The sequence below is a fragment of the Cervus canadensis genome, chromosome 22 (genome assembly GCF_019320065.1).
Source record: "Cervus canadensis isolate Bull #8, Minnesota chromosome 22, ASM1932006v1, whole genome shotgun sequence".
Taxonomy (NCBI): domain Eukaryota; kingdom Metazoa; phylum Chordata; class Mammalia; order Artiodactyla; family Cervidae; genus Cervus; species Cervus canadensis.
This window is the reverse complement of record NC_057407.1, coordinates 29,831,263-29,853,865: the sequence shown is the minus strand read 5'-3', so window position 1 is coordinate 29,853,865 and position 22,603 is coordinate 29,831,263. Positions and strand designations below refer to the sequence as shown.

General features: G+C 40.5%; 1 protein-coding gene across 6 annotated transcripts in view; it reads left to right on the top strand.

Moving 5' to 3' along the window:
- The window catches only part of FOXP1 (forkhead box P1), a 616,998-nt gene that overhangs the window by 3,184 nt on the left and 591,211 nt on the right, over nt 1-22,603 (top strand). The gene's annotated exons all lie outside the window — the stretch shown is intronic.

Genomic DNA, 22,603 nt, shown 5'->3' with positions numbered 1-22,603 from the left:
GTATCAAATCTTTTGAGAATTCCACTAGAGTTTTGATTCTGTTAAGTGAAAAATACCCATCTCTTTGAGGCCAGGAAATTAAAATTGGGCTCACAGTTTCAGAGGTTGGGAATGAGTCCTTTCTGTCTCTGACTTTCCTGCTTGAAACGTCATATAATTAAAGAGTATTAAAAACATAAAAAGGAACTCAACCAGTTACCATTAAAAGGTGTTAGCTAAAATCTCACTGCAAGGAGGGGGGGAGGATGTTTAACATCTTGTCACTAGCTGCATCCCTGCCCCCTTTCCCTGCACCCTCCTTAGACTTTGGATTAGTCATTGTATGAGAGAGAGAGAGAGGGGGGGGAAAAAATCAGTTTTTTTTTTTTTTTTTTGAAAAAGTAAAGTAAACAGCCTCCAACTGCTGAACCTTGACAACCCAAATTAAGGAAGCAGGAGAGATCAAACAGAACTGCTGCTGGGTTGTTGTCAGGAGCTCTACACGAAGAACCCTGGACTATTCGATCTAGCAGCAAAGCTGTATATTGACTAATGCAGAAATGGACTATTGCAAATGCTGATCTTTGTTGTCCAAGCAAAGCCTCGCTTGGAAGGAAATATTCAACCCCTCTCCAGGCAGGATCTGAGTTCCTTACAGATGCTGAGTAGCTAAACAAGTTATTATTTTTATAATGCATTCTTATTTATGAACAAAACATACCCAAAAGGGCATTAAAAGGCTATTAAGTCTTCCAGAGGCAGTCTTGCTACCCAGAACTGTGCAATGGAATTCTTTTTTACCAACATTAGACTCCTACACTAGAGTTAGATAACATTTTCTCACATCAAGTTTAGAAGATCTGCCTTGTCAGGGAAGCCAAGGTTTTGTATGTGAGGGTTTAAATCTGATGTGAAGCTCAAAAAAAAAAAAAAAAGAAGAAGAAAATCCTGGTGATGAAGTTTTGTGTCAGCCCACTCTTGGAATTTAAAAAGGCGAGAGGGAGCATTCTCCAGATTAGACATAACCTCTTTTTTTAGATTGACATTCAACATGACCACGTTGCTACTTTTATTCAAGTTCTCTGTAACTTGTCCTTGCTTGTTGTCTAGGAAAATTTAACTGCTTTACATTTTTAAAGGGAGTAGTAACAGTAATTACTTTAGCATTTTGTTTTCACAGGTTTATCAAAGTCTAATGAAAGAAACATCAACTTTTTAGATTAACAGCCTCAAATTAAGGGGGTTGTGTTGCTGGAGACATCTGAAAGATTTTGTGTTTATATTTAAATCCTGGAGTATAAACTGTGTAACACTTTTTAGGTATAGACTATACCCAAATTAAATATCATTTTAATTAAGCAGAGCAAAGTGGGGTAAAGGACAAATAAACACATAGAGAAGGATAAAAATAATTGTTGTTTTAGGATTGCATTTGTAATGAACAAATGTTGATCACATAGTAAGCACTTTGTGTTTTTTTAAGTCAGAGTTTCATAACCAGAGTGCCCAACATGTTTCAAAGTCTGTAGCTTTTATTGGATATACCTTTTATTGTATCATTAAACAATGTGAGTTAAACATACACATGGATGCTATTAGGCAATTTTCTGCAATATGTAATGTTTTTTGAAAAGCTATAAATATTTTCTAGTTAAATCATTTGTACCAACAATAACAAAAGTTAACTGGGTTAATATTGAGCCTGGGCATGGTTTTCTGTTACTGACTCTTTGCCTGTTTCTCTTAAGACTCTACCCTCCAGCCGTGTATATTTGCATTTGTAGGCTCTATTGAAGGCTATGTCTGTTCTCAGCAGTTGTTTAAATTAACAGAAGAATTGTGATATTTCCTCAACAAATATATTTATACCCCGGCAATGCCAACATAAAGGAAGAGAAAGGAGAATAGAACAGATGTGACAACTTCTTTTGAACCCAGCTTCCTCTTTGCAGCCAACCTATTGTGCTGTTGATTTGGTTTTCAGGTTTTACTTAAGATGCAAACTCACTTCTAAAATGTTATCTTGTAAAGAATCTGCATCCCCAAAATGTATGTATGTTCCATTTAGGTATTATAAAGTCTTGATTACTTTTCAGTGGTTATGCCAAGAATATTTACAGGGCCTTGCAAGGGTTCTGTCTTTTAAAAATAATTTTAGGCACCCGTTAATAAAATTTAAATAGATTGCAGGCTGTCAGAAAATAGTATAAATTTTGTTTATGATTCAGTTACTTTAAGGTACTTACATTAAAGAAACTCATTTAACCCCTGACTGAAGAGCATTAAGTGGGGAGGCAAGCCCTCCAAAGAGCTCCCACTGCCCTTTGCTCGCCCGATAATCTTAAATTACTACAATTTAATTGCAACTTCAAGGCACCGGGCATGGGCTGTTTCTCTGAGGCTGAAAAGAGGTTTCCAGAGCAGAGCTAGATTTGCACAGGTGGTATTTTTGTTTTTCGAAGAAATTTTTTCGCTTAGGGCTTTTTTCTTTTTCTTTCTTATCCTGTTAGGTGTCATAGTCCCTTTATAGAATTCCTTCATAGTAATGCCATTTTTGCTAAGCCAGCAGTATTGTTTTTTTTTATTTTTAAGTATGTTTTTGGACTGAGTGTGTATGAAGGTCTCCAGCAAGTAGAGATTTGTTTTCTAAAGAAAGCAACCTTAAGAGAGGCATCTGCTGAATAGACAGGTGAACTTGACATGTGAGCCAGCATAGACTTTTACCATTTGTGGGTTTTTTTTTTTTTTTTCTTCTTAGTTGATGGTAGTCATCCCACCGGGTGATCAAACACTGAGTTTGTAACTCAGGCCAGCAAGCCAAGTTAAGTTTGCAATTGGGCTGGTGTAATTTTCTAGACAGTCTTTCCCGTGCCTTGTTGCACTGATCTGTGTCACTTTACCATACGTGTGCTATCCGAGGAGCCGTCTTAAACTGATTTTTAGAAATCTTTCTCTTCCTTGGTGCTTGGCTGCATTAAGGTTAGAGGTGCCGAAAGCTAGAACATCAGCAGGCCATGAGAGGAGACAAATTCCTGAAACAAAGGAAAACCTGGCCAAATATGGGGTGTCTTATGCATGGCACTTAATCTACCCCCCCGGACCCACGTAGTTTATTTCAATGTGCATGTGACGATGTAGTTAATGGAAATTAAGCAGATTTGGCTTGTGCTGCCAACCTAAAAATAAATGCTGCAGGAACGTTTGATTTCAAGAAGTGCTTTGGTTTTGCATCCCATAGATAATGTTCTTGCAGTAATGGCTCTAAGGCTGGTATTCTGGAAAGAGGAAGTACATTGGGGTAAAGTGCATGGCAGCCAGGGAAGACAATTAGACAGTGTTCTTTGTTTCCTTAATAAATTATTTTCATTAATTACAGGCAGTTGGTACTGAGGCACTTTTCGGGCCTTGTTTAGGAGTCTGCTCCTGTTCACGAGAAGGTTGTGCCAGAAGCTGCATCCTTTCTCTCGCACTGTTTTACCCAGTCTTGAAAATCTCTTAGCCAGATTAGCTTGAGGATGTCTCTGCAAGACTTGTTTTTCTTTTTGAACTCCCCTGACGCCCGTTTTTAATGCATGCCCTGCCTTGTGCACAACAGGTGTTTGGTAGTGATTTTTATGGGATTGAAAGGGAGAAAAACATTTCCTACCTAGCCAGCCACTGGGAGAACGGGCTGCCTGGAAGAAAGAATCTGGAACTTGAATAAGCATACATGGGTTTTTCTGTATTACCATCTGCAAGGTCTTTGCTTTTAAAAAAGTGGGGGAGGGGCTCACTTTGGTGCCTCAGTATTTGCCGTTAGGTTGTAGTAATTTAAGATTCCTGGGAGAGTGCAAAGGGCAGTGGAGGCTTTTTAGTGGCCTCATCTTAATGCTTGAAGCTGTGGACTCGTGGGGTTAAATAGTTTCTTCAATCAGAGTACTTAAAGTAGCTAAATCATAAACAAAATTTATATTAGATCCTGACAACTAATAATCTATTTAAATTGCATTAAAGTATCTGGTCAGAAATTTAATTAAAGTCAGAAGTAGTGTCAAACCCTGTAAATGTCTTGACAGGTCTACTCAGTTGGAACAGATATCACGAAATATTTACATATGTCTGGTGTGTTCCAGAACATCTCGGCAGGCCCTGTGCAAAGCTAATTGTACTTTGTTTCCAAATGACAATTTTAATAAAATAGATTTTTTTTAAAATAAAGGAGCACAAACATGTACAAAGTTGTGTTCAAATATTCTGTTTACTGTTTAGTTATCTCTACTCATGACCCCTCTGTGATGGCTTTATTTCCTCCTGCTGCTGCTAATTCAGACAAAAAGCTGAAATGGAGGAGACACTGGTTAGAAAGCTCATGTCATTCTGTTTTTTATTTCAAGAGTTTGGAGATCTCAGAGGTTAGCATGTTAGAGGACAGTTTACTAAGGGGAGAAAAGTGGACCTGAACTTGGCATTATTGAATTCCTGTTCATATGAAATAGGAGACATTCACTTAGGATGGGACAAAGATGTTTTTCCAAGTTGTATTTTTGGATGCAGACTTATTTATTAGTGGTAATTCAGGTGGACATTCACAGTTGGCCAGACTCTCGTTGCTTCCAGATTCTCTGGTTTTAGCTGATTTTGTCCTCGACTTTATCAGCTAGTACACTAAATAGCAGCTTTAGCATCAACTCAAAAGCAAAATTTCTGAGGTTTCCTTTTCTCCCTCCTGGCTCTGCGGTTGAATCATAATGTGACTTTTCGTGCTCCTGGTTCCCTGTCTGCGAATTAGGGGAGTGTTTAAGGTGTGTTCTTTGAGCCTAGAGACCTAAGGACACTGGGGCTGGGTGTTGTTCTTCAGACTTTTGAAGGTGTTCTTCGTACTCCCAGGAAGTAACCACAGCTCCTGGGGGCACGGAGTGATGTGAATTTGACATGAGTTTTTTCCGTCCCAGAGCCTCTCCCTTGAGCTGGTGGTACCCTGTCAGAGGAGCTGGAGGCTTCTCTCCTGGGGACAGGTGAGCACAAGAGATGGAGGCGGGTACTCATATATGAAGTGGTAGAGGGTTGCTGTTGGTCCAAGTTCAGCATGTTTCAAAGTGAAGTTCCTTGTTCACCTGCTTCCAGACATTGTGTGTGTCTACGCATGTGTATGTGTTAGGGGAGATTTATTAAAATACAAATCCTTCAATCAGAATTTTTGCTGACTGATGTGCAAATGTACATTTTTCACAAACCTCTCCTGGAGTAATTCTGATGCGCACTAAACAGAGGCCCATGGACCAAGTAATTTCTGCTCCTAAACACTGTGAAACTGAAATCTTTATCTTCATGTAGATTTTACCAACTAACGTTTTGTTTTTATCTCGAGACCTGCATTCTTTTTAATGTGTTTGGATTTCTATTAAGACTCAAAGCCGGTGGTTTTTAAGTATGCATAAGGATTGGAATCGCAGCAGAGCTGTCATTGCAAACACAGACGTAGTCACAGCGCGCCTGGATGTGCCATATCGGGAGTGGCGCCAGCTTTTGCATTTTTGAAATGCTCCCCGTGTGATTCTGATGCCCACCATCGTGGGAGAACTGGACTCCTCAGTGATCAGTATTGGAGGAAAGCTTACAACTCTCCTTCAGGGTTTAACTTTACTGTTTGGACTTCAGGAAACTTAAGAAAGGAATATGTGTTCCCTTCTCAGAGTCTAGCACCAAAAGGAACATTAGATACTTAGAGAAATGGAGGCAAAACAAGAGCTTCACAGTTCAGCTGAGGGGTAGGAACAATGTGGAACATCAGTCGTTTTCACTACCAGACATTTCTTTTCAAATTATGCCTTGCTTGCATCCATGTTTCGAATGGGCGTTGTCATGTTGTAGCTACCAATTAGTGTCAGATCGCTTGCTGTAGTTTTTTTCTCTGCGTATTTTGTCTTAATTTAAAAATCTGAACTGTTTACCCACTAGATTAATTCTGCTGGCATAAGTATGTTGATTTCCCTAGGCATCTTGGGAAATTCTCTCATTGTATGTGATAGGGCCTGCAGGAATATTGATGGAAGTAACCTCGCCAAGAGTGCCACACAAATAAAGCAAGCAGAATCCTAAGACGAATGCATCCTCCAAGATTATGAGATAAAGGAAGATAAAATGCTAAGGAGGCTTGTTTAAATATTCAGGGCTTCAGCTAAAGATCTCTCCAGTAAGATCAAAAGAGTTATTTAAATAAAAGTTGTATAGAGATTTTTCATCTGTATTAGTAATGTGCCTTTTGAAGTTACCCAGCAATAAAGTGTTGTTCCAAAATGCCCTCACCTAAAAAAAAAATTCCATTTGACTTTGGGTGTGGCTTGATTTTAATAGATACAAAAAAGTTGGCAATTGTTTTTATGTTTAGAACTTCACAGTTGCTTTGACTCTGGGTTTGTGTGGCATTTGAAATATTCCTGTGGTACAAAGTTCTTTTATTTTTGTTCAGACCCTGAAGGGCTTAAAAAACAATCTCCGATGGGCCAAGTTTTCAATCTAGAGTGTCTCTAACTGTGAATAGAGGATTTCTATAAAAAGATGAAAAACGGGACTGGTTGAAAAAATAGGTGCATCGTTGAGGCTACAGGGTCTTACTTATTATGGCTACCAGTGGATGAAATCTACAGCATGATGTTAAATCCCTCCGCCTTATTTATTGAAAGGATGTTTATCATTTCTTTAAGAAAGTTAAGTAATTAGCTGATTTGTCATAAGGGAATCAATGACAGACCCTTTTTAATGATGTATTACAGAAGTTTTCTATTAGAAAGTTTGCTGTGTTTAATTATTTGGAAGGAAGCTAGTTGAATCTTGAAAAGGGGGGGCTGGGGATCGGGTGAGGTCTCTCTAGAGAATATCACTGTCCACGTGCAGCTGCCAATAATTATCGAGAAGGTAGTGTATTTAAATGGAAAATGGTGCAGCCTTGGGCTTTCTCTGATGGGCTTCGTCAGGCATGTTGTTGCAGACCTGCTGTTTTGCCCGCCTTCTCTGGGCTTAGGAAGGGTTCAGCCACTTCAGTGTGTTCACCTTATTTTCTAAATCATGGCTTTTGTTGCAGTATGATGCCTGTTGACAGTAAACGCACTGTAGTAACTTGGGTAAAGCTTACAACAAATTCTTATACTTGTAGGAGCAAGTCATCCTGCCTGCTGACTGGGGGTGCTTCTCCCTTTTGTGTCCTTAAGGCAGTGGTAGCACAAGGCTTAAATATTTTGGGATGGGGATGGCAATGTGGATAGGGTGGGGGAATCAACTCCCCATCTGACAAAAAATTTACCTCAGACCCTTGTATTCCCAAATCATACATGAGATGTGATTCTAGCTTACTCTCCCTATGCATGTATTTGTATCAACTAAAAATTTAAAAGATACTTAGAGATGTCATTTCTGTATTTTTTTTTTTCCAATTAAGAAGCAGGACAGTGGCTTTTGCTAGCTACAGAAATCATCTCTGTATCAGAGAGTACTTTCCCATGGCAGAGTACCTAGGTGGGAGACTTCTTTACAGTAGTTGTAAGCGCTTTTGAAAATGGTACAAATGGATTTTATATTGGGGTTGTAGTATTATAACAAGTGCCCTGATTGTGGAATAAAATGCAGTGCCTTGGCTTCAAGCACTTTGATATTTGAGTTGAGAGCAACTTTTGAGGAAAGCAGTCTGGCAGATATTTACAAAGCGATTTCTCTTAAAACTATATGCTTACAGATTTCAATTTTTGTTATGAAATGTGTAAGACACCAAAAAGATGTCATTCAGAAAATAATTCAGCGAGCCCCCATGTACCTGCAGCTCAGCTTCAAAAAGAACATATTTCTGATCCTGGTTGGAAAGTTTCCTGGCATGTTCTTATTCTTCTTTCCTTCACCCCTGGAGGTGAGCTCTGCTCTCAGCTGACTTTTTCTGTCCCATGGCTTTCTTTATACTTCTAATACATAGGCATATATTCCCCCAAATCTAGGGTTTCCTTTTGCATATTCAAGTTATGTGGTGGTATCCTCCTATATGTGTTCTTTGGTCAGTTGATTTTTTTTTTGTTTAACATTGGTAAAATTCATCCATGTCAATACAGGTGGCTGTAGTTTATTCATTTTTCCATGTGAGCATTTTAAAGTGCTGAATATTAATTTAAGACAAGCTTTTTACATGCGAATTTAAAACCCAGCAGCATTCTGTAGTCCCATACATTGAAAAGGTAGGATGGATTTGAAACTGTCAGTCTTGGTCCTGTCTTCATAATGTGCTCATTTGCCAGTGGTTTTTTGTTTTTGTTGCTGCTATTTGTTTGTTTGTTTTGTGGGTAAAGGGAACACTTTAAAGGCAAACATTCCCTGGTGGGAATTTGATTTTAAAAAACAATAAATCAAGTGGCTGATCTCTTATATGTGAGTAGGGGGAAGGGGGGAAAAGCAGATGAGGTATTCATTTGAAGGAACCTAGCCATTTTCTCCTTATTTTAAAGACTTGGCTTAGAACTTAACAGTTACATATGCAGGGTAGCAAGTTAAAAAGTGATTTTTAATTAACAGCTACTTTATACTTCTGCATGCTTGTTATGTATGGTTACAGGCACCTTGTTCTTCAATGTAGAGAGTGATTTCTGCATATTTTCAAGGACTGGCATCTTTAATGGTATGAAAGCCACACAAATAAAGATATACTCAGATGAAAATTGGAACATGTTTTTAAAAGTGTGTGTGTCTCCTTTCAGCTCTGTTATCAAACTTGCTGCCTAAGCCGGAGCTGGTTCTCTGTGATTATGCTAATGACCAAAAGAATCGATGATGTGGAACTAGATGAAATCAGTGGTATAATCAGAGAGAGTTATCAGGTTTTTTTGTCATTAAATATTAGTGATAAATAATACACTGTTCAGTTTGAGCAGAGAGAACATATTTAATTTTGATATGTACAGAGTATCGATTTAGTTAGGTTCATGGCTGAGTAAAATGATGATCTTTTGTAATTTCAGAGGAAAGATAAAAGACGGTTGTGTTAGTGTGGCTGACTGACTCAGGCCATAGAGATGTTTACCTTGACCAGCCAGGGAAGGGTGGAAAACTTTTTTTTTCCTCCTAGGCAACTTGGATATTTGTACTGACATTTTATTAGGAATATCAGATACTCAGTAAATAGCATAAATGACTGGGGATGTTAAACAAAATGAGTGTAAAGGTAGATAGTGTTTCCCTCAGGAATGGAGGAAAATATAACAAAGGGGGAATGTTTGGACAACGCTCTTTTTAAAAGACGGGTGTGTGTTATACAGGGCCCATTAGAGCCAGTGTTGTCCATTTAAAAATGGCTTTAATTTAAATTTTTTTTTTTTTAGTTTCTCATGACAACAATATAGTTGGTAACAGTTTATTTAAGGAGAAGTCATCCTTATAACTTAGCATCTTTTTCCAGGTTCCTGAAATCTTAGGGAAAAACCTAGGCGCTGCTTCCTGTGTTGCAAGTTTCTAACGCATTTATGCCTAAAACACATGATCCTCTGGATAGAGTCAGCAGTCCTTTTACTACTGTATAGCAGTACCAAGTGATAAGAGAGAAAATGAAAGAGTAATTAGCTATGTTTTATAGCATGTAAGGGAAGGGGGATGGAAGTCTATAAAAGAAGGCAATCAGATTGAAGTCTAACCATACTGTTATTTTTTTTAAAATGCAGTGTAAAAATGGATCTCTTGATAGCAGAGACCCCCCCCGCCGCACCCCCCGCCCCCGCCACTCTGTCTTAGCCAGCTATGTTCTGCCATTTTTCTCTCCGCTGTCCTGGCCATCCATGGTTGGTTCTTACCAGCCATATCATCTGCCTTTCCAGCGGTGGCCTTGGTGGAAAACCAGGCCAATTGGGTCAAGCTTTGTGATCTGGCAGGAATCTACGGGGAGCGTAGATCAGGCCAGGTTCATTTTTATTTGTGTCCAAAGCCAAGATTTCAACTTGGTGAAAGGCTGTGGAATTTATTTCTTAAAAGCACTGCCCAAACTCTTCTTTTTTTCCTTCAACTGCCTCCTTGGGCTGAGATGATTGCTTAATGCTCTTAATTATGCTGGATCCCTCTTCTGTTTTTGAACACCTGTGTGTAATTCAGATCATGGGTGGTCACAGAGCCTGGCTCACTGCACAGCTTTGCCTTCAGAATGGGGAAATCCAAGAAGTCTGACCCAAGGACTGTGTGTTAGGGGGCTGAGTAGAGGCTTAAAAGGATGGAATGTTTCTCTTGAACTTCCATTGTGCCATGTGAAAGAACCTGAGTCATTGGGTTGGGGAGAGTCTTAGGATGAATACCTCAGAAACAGTGTTTTTAAAAATAAACTCTTTCATTGCTTGTGGGAATGCAAAATAGTACAATCATTTTGGAACACAATTTGTTGGATTCTTATAAAACTAAACTTACTCTATGATCCAGCAGTCACACTCCTTAATATTTTCTTCGAGCAATTTAAAAACTTACATGCACTCAAAAATCTGTGGGCAAATCTTTGTAGCAGCTTTGTTCATAGTTGCCAAAACTTGGAAGCTGCCAAGATGTCCTTCAGTAAGTGAATGGATAAATAATAACTATGGTATATTCAGACAATGGAATATTATTCAGCACTAAACAGAAATGAAGTGGAAAGCCACAAAAAGATGTGAAAGAACCTTAAATGCATATTACTAAGTGAAATACATGTGTGCGTGTGAGTGCTCAGTGGCTTCAGTCCTTTCTGACTCTTTGTGACCCTGTGGACTGTCCTCTGTCAGGCTGCTCTCTCCGTGGAATTCTCCAGGCAAGAATACTGGAGTGGGTTGCCTTGCTCTCCTCCAGGGGATCTTCCCGACTCAGGGATTGAACCCGTGTCTCTTGCATTGCAGGCGGATTTTTTACCCACTGAGCCACCTGGGATAAGCCATTTTGCAAAGGCTGTATACCATGTGATTGCAGCTCCATGACATTCTGAAAAAGGCAATGCTGTGGAGATAATACAGATATCAGTGGTTGTCGGGAGAGGGAGAGATGAATAGGCAGAGCACAGAGGACTTCAGGATAGCAAAAATACTTTGTATGATACCATGATAGTGGGTACATGTCATTGTGCATTTGTTCAGACTCACACCAGGAGTGTTGTTGCACACTAGACTACTGTAGACATCCCATTGATATGCACTGGGAGACTGAAAAATTTATGTGACTTGCTTTATTGTAATACTCGCTTTATTTCGGTAGTCTGAAACTGATCCTGAAATGCCTTTTAGGGATGCCTGTACTTGGTCTTCCAGTGTATGCATCTGTTATTTTCTTTGTCTGCAAAGAAATCCCATTTGAGAACAGCACCATCACAACGAGCCTGTGTGTCTGATGTTTGTAGCATCTGTGAGACCAAGGATACTTAACAGGCCTCTGGAGCTGCAGGATTTTCTCTGAATACTTGTGTTATGCCGTGTGTTTGTATACATTTGTGTGTGTGCATGTTTTCGAGGTGTATATTGTGAATGAAGTAGTGTTAGGTTGAGGATCTGAAACTGATTTTCAATCAGTGGCTCAGATTTTCTCAACCCTGCAAGGTCACAGATGTACAAGTTTCATCATTCGTTCATGAAACTCACTGGTGACATCTTTTCTTTCCCATGGACTCTGATGGTTGTACCGAGCACATTTTGGTTTGCAGTTTGGAGCATGAATTAGGGGTGTGGTGAATACATGCTTGATCTGTGTATTAAATGTCTACTTTTGGGAATCTGTGACAACTGACCCAGGTTACCTGACGTGTAAATGGCCCGGGAGATGTAATCTATAAAAAAGTACAAGTAAAATTGAAGTCTCAAGGGACCTTTGAAAATTCACAGAACAAACAGAAGGAGAGTAGGCCAGCTGCACGGTCTGTGGTGCCCAGTGCAGACTTAAAATGTGGGGTCCTTGTGAAATAGGAAGAATTTCAAGATGGTAACAGCAAAGCTTTCACCAAAGTTTGGGCCCTTTGGAGCAAGGGGCCTTGTTTGGGATTCATACACTGTCTTGAAAGGCTTTGCTTTTTTGCACCAAGGCTTCCTCTCCTGCAACATAGGAGGCAGGCGTGGCAGGCTGAGCCCCTCTTGTGGCACTCAATCAGCAGTCTTAGCTTTCTCTATATTAGTGAACCCAGATCGGGCTGCGAATCCCTGTTTAAGCACATTCCTCTTCCTGGGTTGTGAGATCCATTGAGTGCAAAGTATTGGTGATCCTGTGGACGAGGTGTTCAGTGTGGGCGTTTTGCAAGGTCCTGTGAGGGAAGCCAGACCTGTGCCTGCTGCCTTTTCTTTCCCTTCCTTCTGTTTTTCTGCTCTAGCCCTTCTCCTGGAGTCTTGCCATGTTGACTGTATCTTTGGTCCCTGTCACTTTCATTGTTCTTCATTGTCACCTGCTCTTGGCTTCATCCTGGGAGAGCCCACTGGACTTAAAATCTGAAAGCAGCCTCACAAAAGAGATTTTGCTCTTTTCCTGTTTTTATCTCAAAATGTTAATTATTAAATAAGCAGATTTTGTCTGCAAGGGCATTGGTTGACTGACTGTCTTCAGGAATTGCAGCAAACCAGGCCCCATGTCACAGGAGATGTGGTTGGTTCACGCCACACAAAACACAAAATTCATTTTGTGGCCTGTGGTACTTCTGCTCCAATCGGGACATCCTTACTGATGGAGATTAAGTGAACTTCTTTAAGGTGGTTCAAGTTCAACAGGGTTGGGGAAAAAAGATTTTTTTTTTTCCTCTTGTACTAAGTTGTAGAATTTCAACATAATTGGATGAATCTGGAATGTCTTACCTTGGGTTAAGTGGTTTTGGTTCTCTACCGAAATACGCATAGATCCCCTGCCCCTTGGTAGCTTCAGCATCTGGAGTGAGTACCTGAGTCTTTGGGAATCAATGTATCTTAGCGGTGATGGTGGTGCTGGGGTTTGGATTGATAGGAGGAATAAATCAGCAAACATGTGCAAAGCACTTAACAGAGCTTTTGGCTTGTCATAAACACTTGATTTTTGGTTAACGATTTATTATTAATAAGAGTGAGTCCTCATATCTGAATTTGTGGTTTATTAGAACTTGGCCCTGGCAGTTCACTCCTTCCTTTAAAAGCTAAGATAACTAAAAGTTGGGAAGATTTAAAACGTTACCTCCCATGCCTTCATGCGTCTTCCAATTTTCCACGTGTTTCTGTCCCCACCAGCCTCTGCTGTGCTTGCCTCTTCCTTCGGGCACAGTAGCTTGGTGGTTTGAGGGGGCTGCGAATGCTGAGAGGATGTTGTTGGAGCCAACACAGAGGCTGTCTCTGGGAGCCCAGGGAGATGATGCGCACGTGTTTTTCTGGGGAAGGTTTGATGTGTGTTAGGAGAACCTGGGGAACCAGGCTGGGGATGTCACTGCAGCCTTGTTAGAAAGTCAAGGGTTGCCAGTGTTTGTCCACCGCCTTTAAGAGGATGCTCGTTCAGAAGCAATTGCTGGCTCAGGCATTTTTTCCTTAAAGAAGAGCATCGGCTTGCCCACCCACAGGTATGGTATGGAATGAGGCAAGGAAGGGAAAATTAAGTTCCTGTGAGTGCTCCCCTGTGGGACTCCTGCCCCCTTGATAGTCCAAGGCTGTGGACATCATAGCCTTTCTGTGTGGCTTTTCCTCAGATTGCCTGTTGAATTGCCTTTTCGCACAACCTTAATTTTCACACTACTGGTGCTGGAAATGATACTTTATTTGGGTCAAACATTAGACTACACCAGGGTTTTTACAGTCAGGTTTGGGATTTGAGTGTGTTTACGCAGTCTGTCTCTATTATTTTTCCCTGGCAAGGTGTCTGGTGTTTAGTTCCTGGGGGAACCACAGAGGGTCCCACAGGGGTTCACTCGTGGTGAGGGACAGGGAAGCCTGCATGCTGCAGTCCATGGGGTCGCGAAGAGTCAGACACGACTTGGGGGCTGAACAACAGTCCATGCACCCTTGTCCATGTCCTGTTTCCCCGCCTCTGTCAGGGAGGTCAGAGAATGAGCCGGCTGTGGGCTCAACAGGTTGGGAAGATGGGCTGCACATTTGCCAACTAATTTGCCCGGAGTGGTTGTGAACCATGTGGGCAGAGCGGTTTCTCCTCTGTCCTGTCACACCTGTATGCAGATGAGCTTGGTCAGAATTTTTCACGGTCACTATCTATCATGGTTGATGGGGGATGTGGGTGGGTGTGTGTGTCTTTCTTATTTCTTAATGACTGTGTAGAATAGAGTAGAGAACTAACTTTTTTCACTCACCATCATGGAATTAACTCATGGGTTCATCTGTTTACTCATTCACTTATTCACTTGTTTATTATCCTTCCTCTGTTCTTGTGTTGACCCAGCATGACTACTTGGCAGAAAAGCATTGCTTCCTGATCCCCTGTTCCCCTGGCTTACCTGTGCACATTCTCAGGTAGATGTTCTGATACAACATCTTTTAGATTTCCGAGAGTCATTATTCACAGAGGTCTTTATGGGATTTTTAAGCTTATGGGATTCATCTAGTTCCACCTTCTATTTACTAAATACATGGCTGCCCAGAAGCAAATGAGTCATCTACAGACATAGTTACCATTCCTGCTACAAATAGGGCTTTCAGTCGCATTTTGACTAACAACACTCTTCTAGGTAGTATACCAAGTATATAAGCAGTGTCCTCTTCTTCTAGCCCGAACACTTAATTAAAACCTGACAGATTGATTTTTCCATTAGGCCAGAAGGCAGGTGTCATCTTGAACAATTCTTGATTTGAATTTCTTATTGAGTCTGTTTAGCTTCTCATGGCCACACAGCCTCCCTCCACCCCAAATATGTGTATTTGGTGAAGGCTCAAACAGTGAATTTTATATGATGAATTGATAAAAAGCAGAACAAAATGTCTTAGTACGTTCCTGTTAAAAAGGTGCAGATAGGGAATTGCTTTAATGCCTGCTGTATTCTTAGCATCTCCAGGGAATGCTTCCCTTTGAGTGATGTTGAATGGCAGTCTGAAGTCCAGGAAGCTGTTATTTCTTTCCTTTTTTGAAAACCCCTAATGCTCCATCAGGGACAGAGTGACAAAGACATGGGTGTCCACAGCCCCTAGCCCCTTGTTGGATGATTTGATTTCTTTCCTTCCCTGTTATCAATGTCTGTCCTCCCAAAATGACACAGAACTAACTGTCCAGAAGCATTGTTAGTCTGTTCACTGAAATATAAATCCCCACTTAAAATACAACAACAGCCCGCCTCTGCAGAAGCCATTTAACTCTAGTGATAAGAGTTTGATTAATTCTAAGAATACTGACCAGGTGTGTGGTGCTGACTAAGGGTATATCCAAATCCCGTATGGGTGTCGGTCTCGCTGTGGCTTGGTGGTTACGGGCAGGGACTCTGGAGTTTGGCAGACTTGGGTTTAAAGAGGTTTTTCAACACTTGTTGGGTGACTTAGAGCCTGTTAATCTTTCTAATTCATAAACATGTGTGTGAGTGTGTGTGTGTGTGTATAAGAGGATGTAATAATAGAAACTACCTCATCTATTTGCTCTGTAGATTAATGATATATATATATATATGATGCATGGTGTCTGACAGGTATAGGAAGGTGCTGTATACGTGATTGTGATTATTACATTTATTGGTTAAAAGTCACACTGGATAGCTAAGATGGACAAAAGATGCGGAACTTCGCAAAGATCACAAAAACCAGAAGGAGGCATACTTTGCCTGTGTGGAGTGAGTCTGAACCTCAGGTTAATTACCTTGTTGTTGTGTTTTAGGGTTTGTGTTGATTGCATTGGTTTGGTAGCTTCGCTTTTGAATAAGCTCCTAAAATATGGTTTTGTCCGATGTTTTTATTTGCTTCAGAAATTGGTGCAGGTGCAGAAAACAGGAAGCAAAACTTTAGGCGGCCCGAGGGAGCCCCATTCAAATCGTGCCAGGCAGGTATAATATACAAGTGTTATCACCTTACTGATAATCTGGCATGCTGTGGGTATTCCACGTGCCATGTGGATTACAGAGAATGAAATCATACGGCAGTTTGGCACTAACTTGCCCAGCTCCTTAGGAAGGGTGAGAGGGAGAGAGTAAAGCCTTATTCTCATTCTCGGAGGCAATGTTCAGCCCCGCTCCACTGGTCCAGAGACACAGGTTTGCAGTTGCCGCTCTGTCCTTCGGCACTTAAAGGCTACACCTCTTGAGAGCAATGAGGGTATCTTTCATAAATGAGCTGGCACATGTCTGGAGTTAAGGAGCCCACTCCAGGTTTGAGAGTATGTTACATATTGCTCTCTATTCTGACATGGAGAAAAATTTGAAAGTTGAAGACCCATGGCTAGAATACCAAGCTTTCCAAATATTTTTAAAGTATTCAGATAGCCCAATGGTTGTTTCTAAAGAAAGAGTTTCTTTAGAAAGTTTTCTAAGGAAAAGTTGTTTCCAAATTAGGCCTTAAGGCTTAATTTGATTCTTTGTCCTGGACAGTTTAGACAGAGACCATGGCTGCCATGCCTGTGTGCAAGGAAAGCTCTCTCTCTTTGTCTTTGGCCAAATGCTCATCTTCACAGGTAATGAGCCCTTGGATGTGCACGAAAATGAATGCGATTTGCCCAGCATGGCCCACTATTTTGGAGGAGCCACATCACAAATATTTCTTTACTGAACCCAGAAACGGGTCACCATGTACTCTGTTAAGATATCCATCCATTTCTTGTCTTTGGTAAGAGGGCATCTCAGATAATTTCTCTAGTCCCATGAAACAGCCAGAACATTTAAACTCTCTCCCTATCCTCCACTTGGCCACACTTTGTTTCTTCTTATTTAACTTGATTCTTTATAGTCACTCTGTGAAACCACAGGCACACGCGCACACGAACACACACACACACACACACACCCATCCCCCTCTAATTTGTCCCTACTTGATCTTACACAGCCAGCCTGTCTGCCTCACTCTGGTCACATCCCATATTTTTCAGAAAAAGGTATCTGCCAGAGGCACAAATTTTCTCTTCTCTTTGTTCCTAAAGAAATGGATGGGGCTGGGGCAGGGAGACTATCTGGCTGGGCAGGAATACCAAATAAAAGGAGAATTAAAGATATCTCTTGTGTATCATATCTGTGGAGCCCTAAGTCATGTTCACCTTCCTGTTGAGGAAGACCCAACTCCACCAACAGGAAGACCAAATTATTTCATTACTGACAAGCTGGGTCTCTAAACCAGGCAGAACAAGATTGGTCTCAGTGTGGTCTCTTGGGGTTTCGTGATTTGGCGTCGGTTTCTTACCTTCAGTTTGTGCTACTGTAAAATGGTTCGGTGGTGATAATATGAACCACTTAGGGATGTTGTGATGATAATTCACATCACATCAATGTCCAGCACGTCCTAAACCTTCAATAAAGATAGATAGTACTAGCCCCTACTATTCTAATGCTTGGAGGCAGCAGTTTCGTTGTACCTAGTTGAGATTCTAACTCAACATCAGTCTGGTTCATATCCCCAGCCTTGGCACTTATGAGCCATGTGACCTTGGACAAGTTAGTAAACATTTCTGTGGTTCAGTATTCTTACACACAGGTGGTATGAGAGTATCTACCACCTAAGGCTGGTGTTGAAAATTAGATAAGTTAATGCATATAGTTCACTTGGAACAGGCAGAGAGTCTAGAAGATGGGGAGTCCTCAATAAATCATAGTAGCGACTGTGGTTGTCTTGTTATGCCTGTAATGATTATTATTACTCCTCCTTCCAGGGAGAAATAACCATTGAGAGGACTCATCTAGAACTCTTACAAATTCTTCCATCTCTTGACAGCCTGGGGGCAGCCACCCAAAACAGACTTGGTTGAACAGTCTTGGTTTTAAACCCAAACTCCTATCATCAGTCCTGAACATTTGGCCCTTTTTCCTTTTCACCTCAGATGGAGACACATGGAAATAGTTTGTAGCAGTTGGGTATCAGGCATTGGTTTTGCCAGTGGAGGATGAAAAAACACTTACTTACTCCTTGCTATAATTTTTCTGCATCTTCATTCTTTCTTTCTCCACCCTCCAGGAGAAAGAAAAAGTGAAACTGATGTGGGAATACATCTTTGTGATTTCCTAAGTTAGCAGGGTAGTGAATGAAAATAGTTTATGAGGCACATACTGGTGCTTGATAATGATGACTTAAATGGAATAGAATTTGATTTGCATTGTGTGTGTCTGGGACCATGTGTCAGGGGCTAGGCAGCAATTGCCAAAGCATGCAAAATGCTTAGTATGTGCAGGTACATTTGTAATGCTTTTATATATACTCAGTCTATTCTGATAATCACTTTACCAGGAGGTAAATGAGAAACTCCCATATTTAATCCCATGTAATAAATGAGAAACTTGAGTTACAGAGAGATTGAGAGCTTGCTCAGAGTCAGATAGCTAAATCTTTCCTATTTCACCTGAAATTCTATAGCGAGTCATAGTGGCAAGGACCTTTGGCTACCATCTGGTTAAGCTGACTTTTTTTGGTAACAGGTTTATTGAGATATAATTCATAAATTCACCAATTTACAGTGTACTGGCTTGTGGTTTTTAGTATAGTCGCACAATTATGTAACCATTACCACAATCAATTTTTCACCTCCTGCAAAAGAAATCCCATACCCTTTAGCATTCACACGCCTTCCCCCCATTTCCTCCTCACCCCTTCAGCATGGGCAACAACTAATCTATTTTTTATCTGTATAGATTTAGCTGTTCTGGATATTTCATGTAGATGAAATTATACAATATGTGATCTTTTTTATCTGACTTCTTTCACTCAGCAGATTTCTCAAGATTTATCTATGTTGTAGTGTATTCAGTAAGTTGGTCTTTTTCATGACAGAGTAATATTCCCCCTTGTAGGTATACCATTCATCTGTTGATGAGCACTTGTTTCACTTTTGGCTTTTGTGATTTAGGGGTACTATGAGCACTCAAACAAGTTTTTGTGTTGACATATCTTTGTAATTCGCTTGGGGATATACTTAGGTGTGGAATTCCTGCATTCTATGTAACCTTTATTTGCTTAACTTTTTGGAGAACTGCCAGATTGTTTTTAAAAGCCTCTGTGCCACTTTACATTCCCATTGGCAATGCATGGGGCATTCATTTTCTTCACATTCTCCCCAACATTTAAAAAAAAAATCTCTGTGATTAACCATCTTGTTTTTGAACATAGGACTAAGGCTGGGTGGATTTAATGACTTACTTCAGCTACCATACCTGGTAGTACATTATGGGCCAGGTGCTTTTCTAGGTATGAAAGATAAAGGATGAAAAACCTGGTCCTTACTGCAGAAGATCACTATATATGGGAGAGTCAGACTCATAGTCACAGGGCGTGGTGATGGTGACTGTTTGGTGATAAAGTATCATGGGGGGATTTGGAGCACCTTATCTTAGACTTTAAGAAACAGGGAATTATTTAGTGACTTACAGAAATGAAAACTCTGGTGGTGGTAAGCTTCAGGTAAGAATGGATCCAGGTGCTGAAACAGTGTTGTCTCTCTTGCCCCTGCTCTCCCACTAACTCTTCATTCTTATCCATCTCATTTCTCTTTTGGGAAAGATGTCTAATTAGTAGACCTAGGCTTATAGTCTACCATGTAGGCATCTCCAACAAAAAAGGAGTTTTTGTTTCTCTGTAATTCTGGCAAGATGCTTACACAGGTTCCTAATTGGCCCAGTATGTTAATGTAACAGCCTTCCAATCAATTAGACCCAGTGTTCTGACTAGCTATATTTGCTTCATTGCCTTACCTGTACCTTAAAGTGGGGAGGGGGTCAGTCACACTTAGACCATGGGACCTGAAAGTGGGTAAGGTGTAATTTCCAAAGGGAAAACCAAGGTTCTGTTTATAGGAGAATAGGAAATGATGTTTGCTTGGTAAAAAAAAAAAAAAGCAGTTGTCCATTCTACCAGTTAGGAAGTATTCATTCACACATGACAGAAATCCTTAGTCCTTCTGGCTGAAGTAGTAAGGGGAAGCATTAACTCATTTCACTGGAAGTTCAGAGGTAGGGTAGCCTTTAGGCCTAGCTGAATCCAGTGATGTAATTTTCAGTGATTACCTCTGATTACCTTGGAGGCAAAGTGGCTGTATCAAGTCCTGACTACCATAATACCCAGAGGAAGAGAGAGTCTGTCTGGTCCAGGAGCCATCTTTTATGAGTGAGAAGTGCCTTCTCAGCCACCTCCCAGCAAATTTCCTTACTGCTGTCTTTGCTGGAATTGCCCATTCCCATAACCAGACAGATGTCATTCCTTGATTGGCTTTAACCTGGGCTTTTAAACCAGTCGTGATCATCATTCACACCCACCTCTGGGGGTAGAGATGAGGCCAGCTTTCCCTGAGGCTCATGGGTCTTATGGAAGAAGGGTGCATGTCTACATCAGATGAAGACTCCCTTCAGGAGGAAGATGGGGATGGAGAGTGGAAATCTAGTTGGCAACGTCAAGCCTGCTTGCCTGAAAGAATATAGGTTCCTAAAGAGATCCTGTGGGTGTGGAAAGCAGACGTTTCAAACTAAAGGAGTAGCATAGGCAATGCCATTCTTTCCTAACTTCATATACAAAATTAAAGGTATCTTGGCTATCTATACCTTTTCTTGTATGAATACAGAACTTGAAGAGCGGAAAGTGAGAAGCAGGATTGGCACACAACCTTGTCACCCCTTCTCTTTCTTCCGTGAGGGTGGGACAGCCTCACGGCTTTCTCCCTATTGTTTGTTTCACGGCAGTATAAACTAATAAGCAGGAGGATTTCTGCTTTCTTTTTTCCCTCGGCTTTTGGTTCACAGCTTTTTTTCATAGCTTTAAGAACCATGAGTGTGGGGTTGATATTTTGTGTTGTACACAATAATTTAGGGACATAATGTACTTTATCTAATAATCAGATTTTTTAAAGGGAAAGTCATAAGTTTACCATTTGCGATCTGGAAGATAATATGCAAGCATGTCAGCTTTTAATTATTTTTTTCAGACATACATTTTACTAATTCCATACACTCTCTTACACTCTCTCATCTATAGAGTAAGCTAGTCATTTTCCAGTTACTTCTTCAGAAAGATACCCTTGTGACATACCCAATTTTGAGGACTGTGATTTTCTGAAACTTCCTGGTATATCCCCCACCCACAAGAAAAGAGTTTAAATAGCCAAGATATACAAACGTAAGTACCCCTCAGTGGCTGAATGGATAAAAAAGATACGGCGTGTATGTGTGTGTGTGTGCGCACACACATGTGGAATACTACTTATCCGTAAAAAGACGAAAGCTTGCATTTGTGACAGCATGGGCGGACCTTGAGCGTATCATGCTACATGACGTAAGTCAGATGGAGAAAGACAAGCACTATATGACTTCCCACATATAAAAAATGTAGGAAACAAACAAACAAACAAAACAAAATAATGAGTCAAATGAAACAAAAAGCAAATACGTAAATACAGAGAATAGAGTAGTGGTTACCAGAGGGGCTTCCCTGATAGCTCAGTTGATGAAGAATCCGTCTGCCATGCAGGAGACTGGTTCGATTTCTGGGTTGGGAAGATCCCCTGGAGAAGGGAAAGGCTACCCACTCCAGTATTCTTGGGGCTTCCCTGCTGGCTCAGCGGGTGAAGAATCTGCCTGCAATGTGGGAGACCTGGGTTCGATCCCTGGGTTGGGAAGATCCCCTGGAGAAGGGAAAGGCTACCCACTCCAGTATTCTGGCTTGGAGAATTCCATTGACTGTATAGTCCATGGGGTCACAAAGAATCGGACACCACTGAGTGACTTTCACTTTCACTACCAGAGGATAGGAAGGGAGGAGCAGGTGGGACGATGAAATGCGTAAAGAGGAACAGCTGTGTGATGATGGATGGAAACTAAATTTTTGATGGTGAGCTTGCATGAGGGTATACAGAAGTAGAAATATGATTTTGTACATGTGAAACTTAAATATAATGTTATAAGCCAGTGATACCTCAATAGAAAATCTCAAAAAGTACATAGGATATAAACAAGTTATATACATATATAATTATATAAAATCGCATGTAAAAATATCATTCTAGATCGACATCTAGTGATACGTGTTTCTGAAAAACAGAAGCTTATATTAACGTTTTTAGTATTTTTAAACCTAATCTTTTTTCCATTTGTGTGAACAAATACATGCAGGTGAGATTGAACAGTTTCATTTCTTGCTTATTTTCTTTTAACACATCTTGAGTGTTTTTTGGTATCATTAAATATTCTCCAGAAGCATGACTTTTAAAGATTGCTATAATCCCCTTCTATTTATAGTGCACCATAATTTGCTTTAACCTTTACCTTTTTGTTGGATGTTTACATTGTTTCCAGAGTTTTGGTACTATAAGTAATATTGCAGTTAACATTCTAGTACATAAATTTATTTGCATCTCATTATTTCCTTTGGATATATTCTGTAAGTGGGTTTACTGGATTAAAGGATGGTAAACATTGACATTCTCTTGGCTGTGTCACCAGTTTTTTTGACATAAAAAGTTATGATGGTTTCTACTTAATAGCACCAGGGGCAAAGCTGAATAAACTAACCCTCTACCCTTTTTACATTGACAGTTGGTTTTCTAGGTGAAAGATGGTATAGAATTTTGGTAA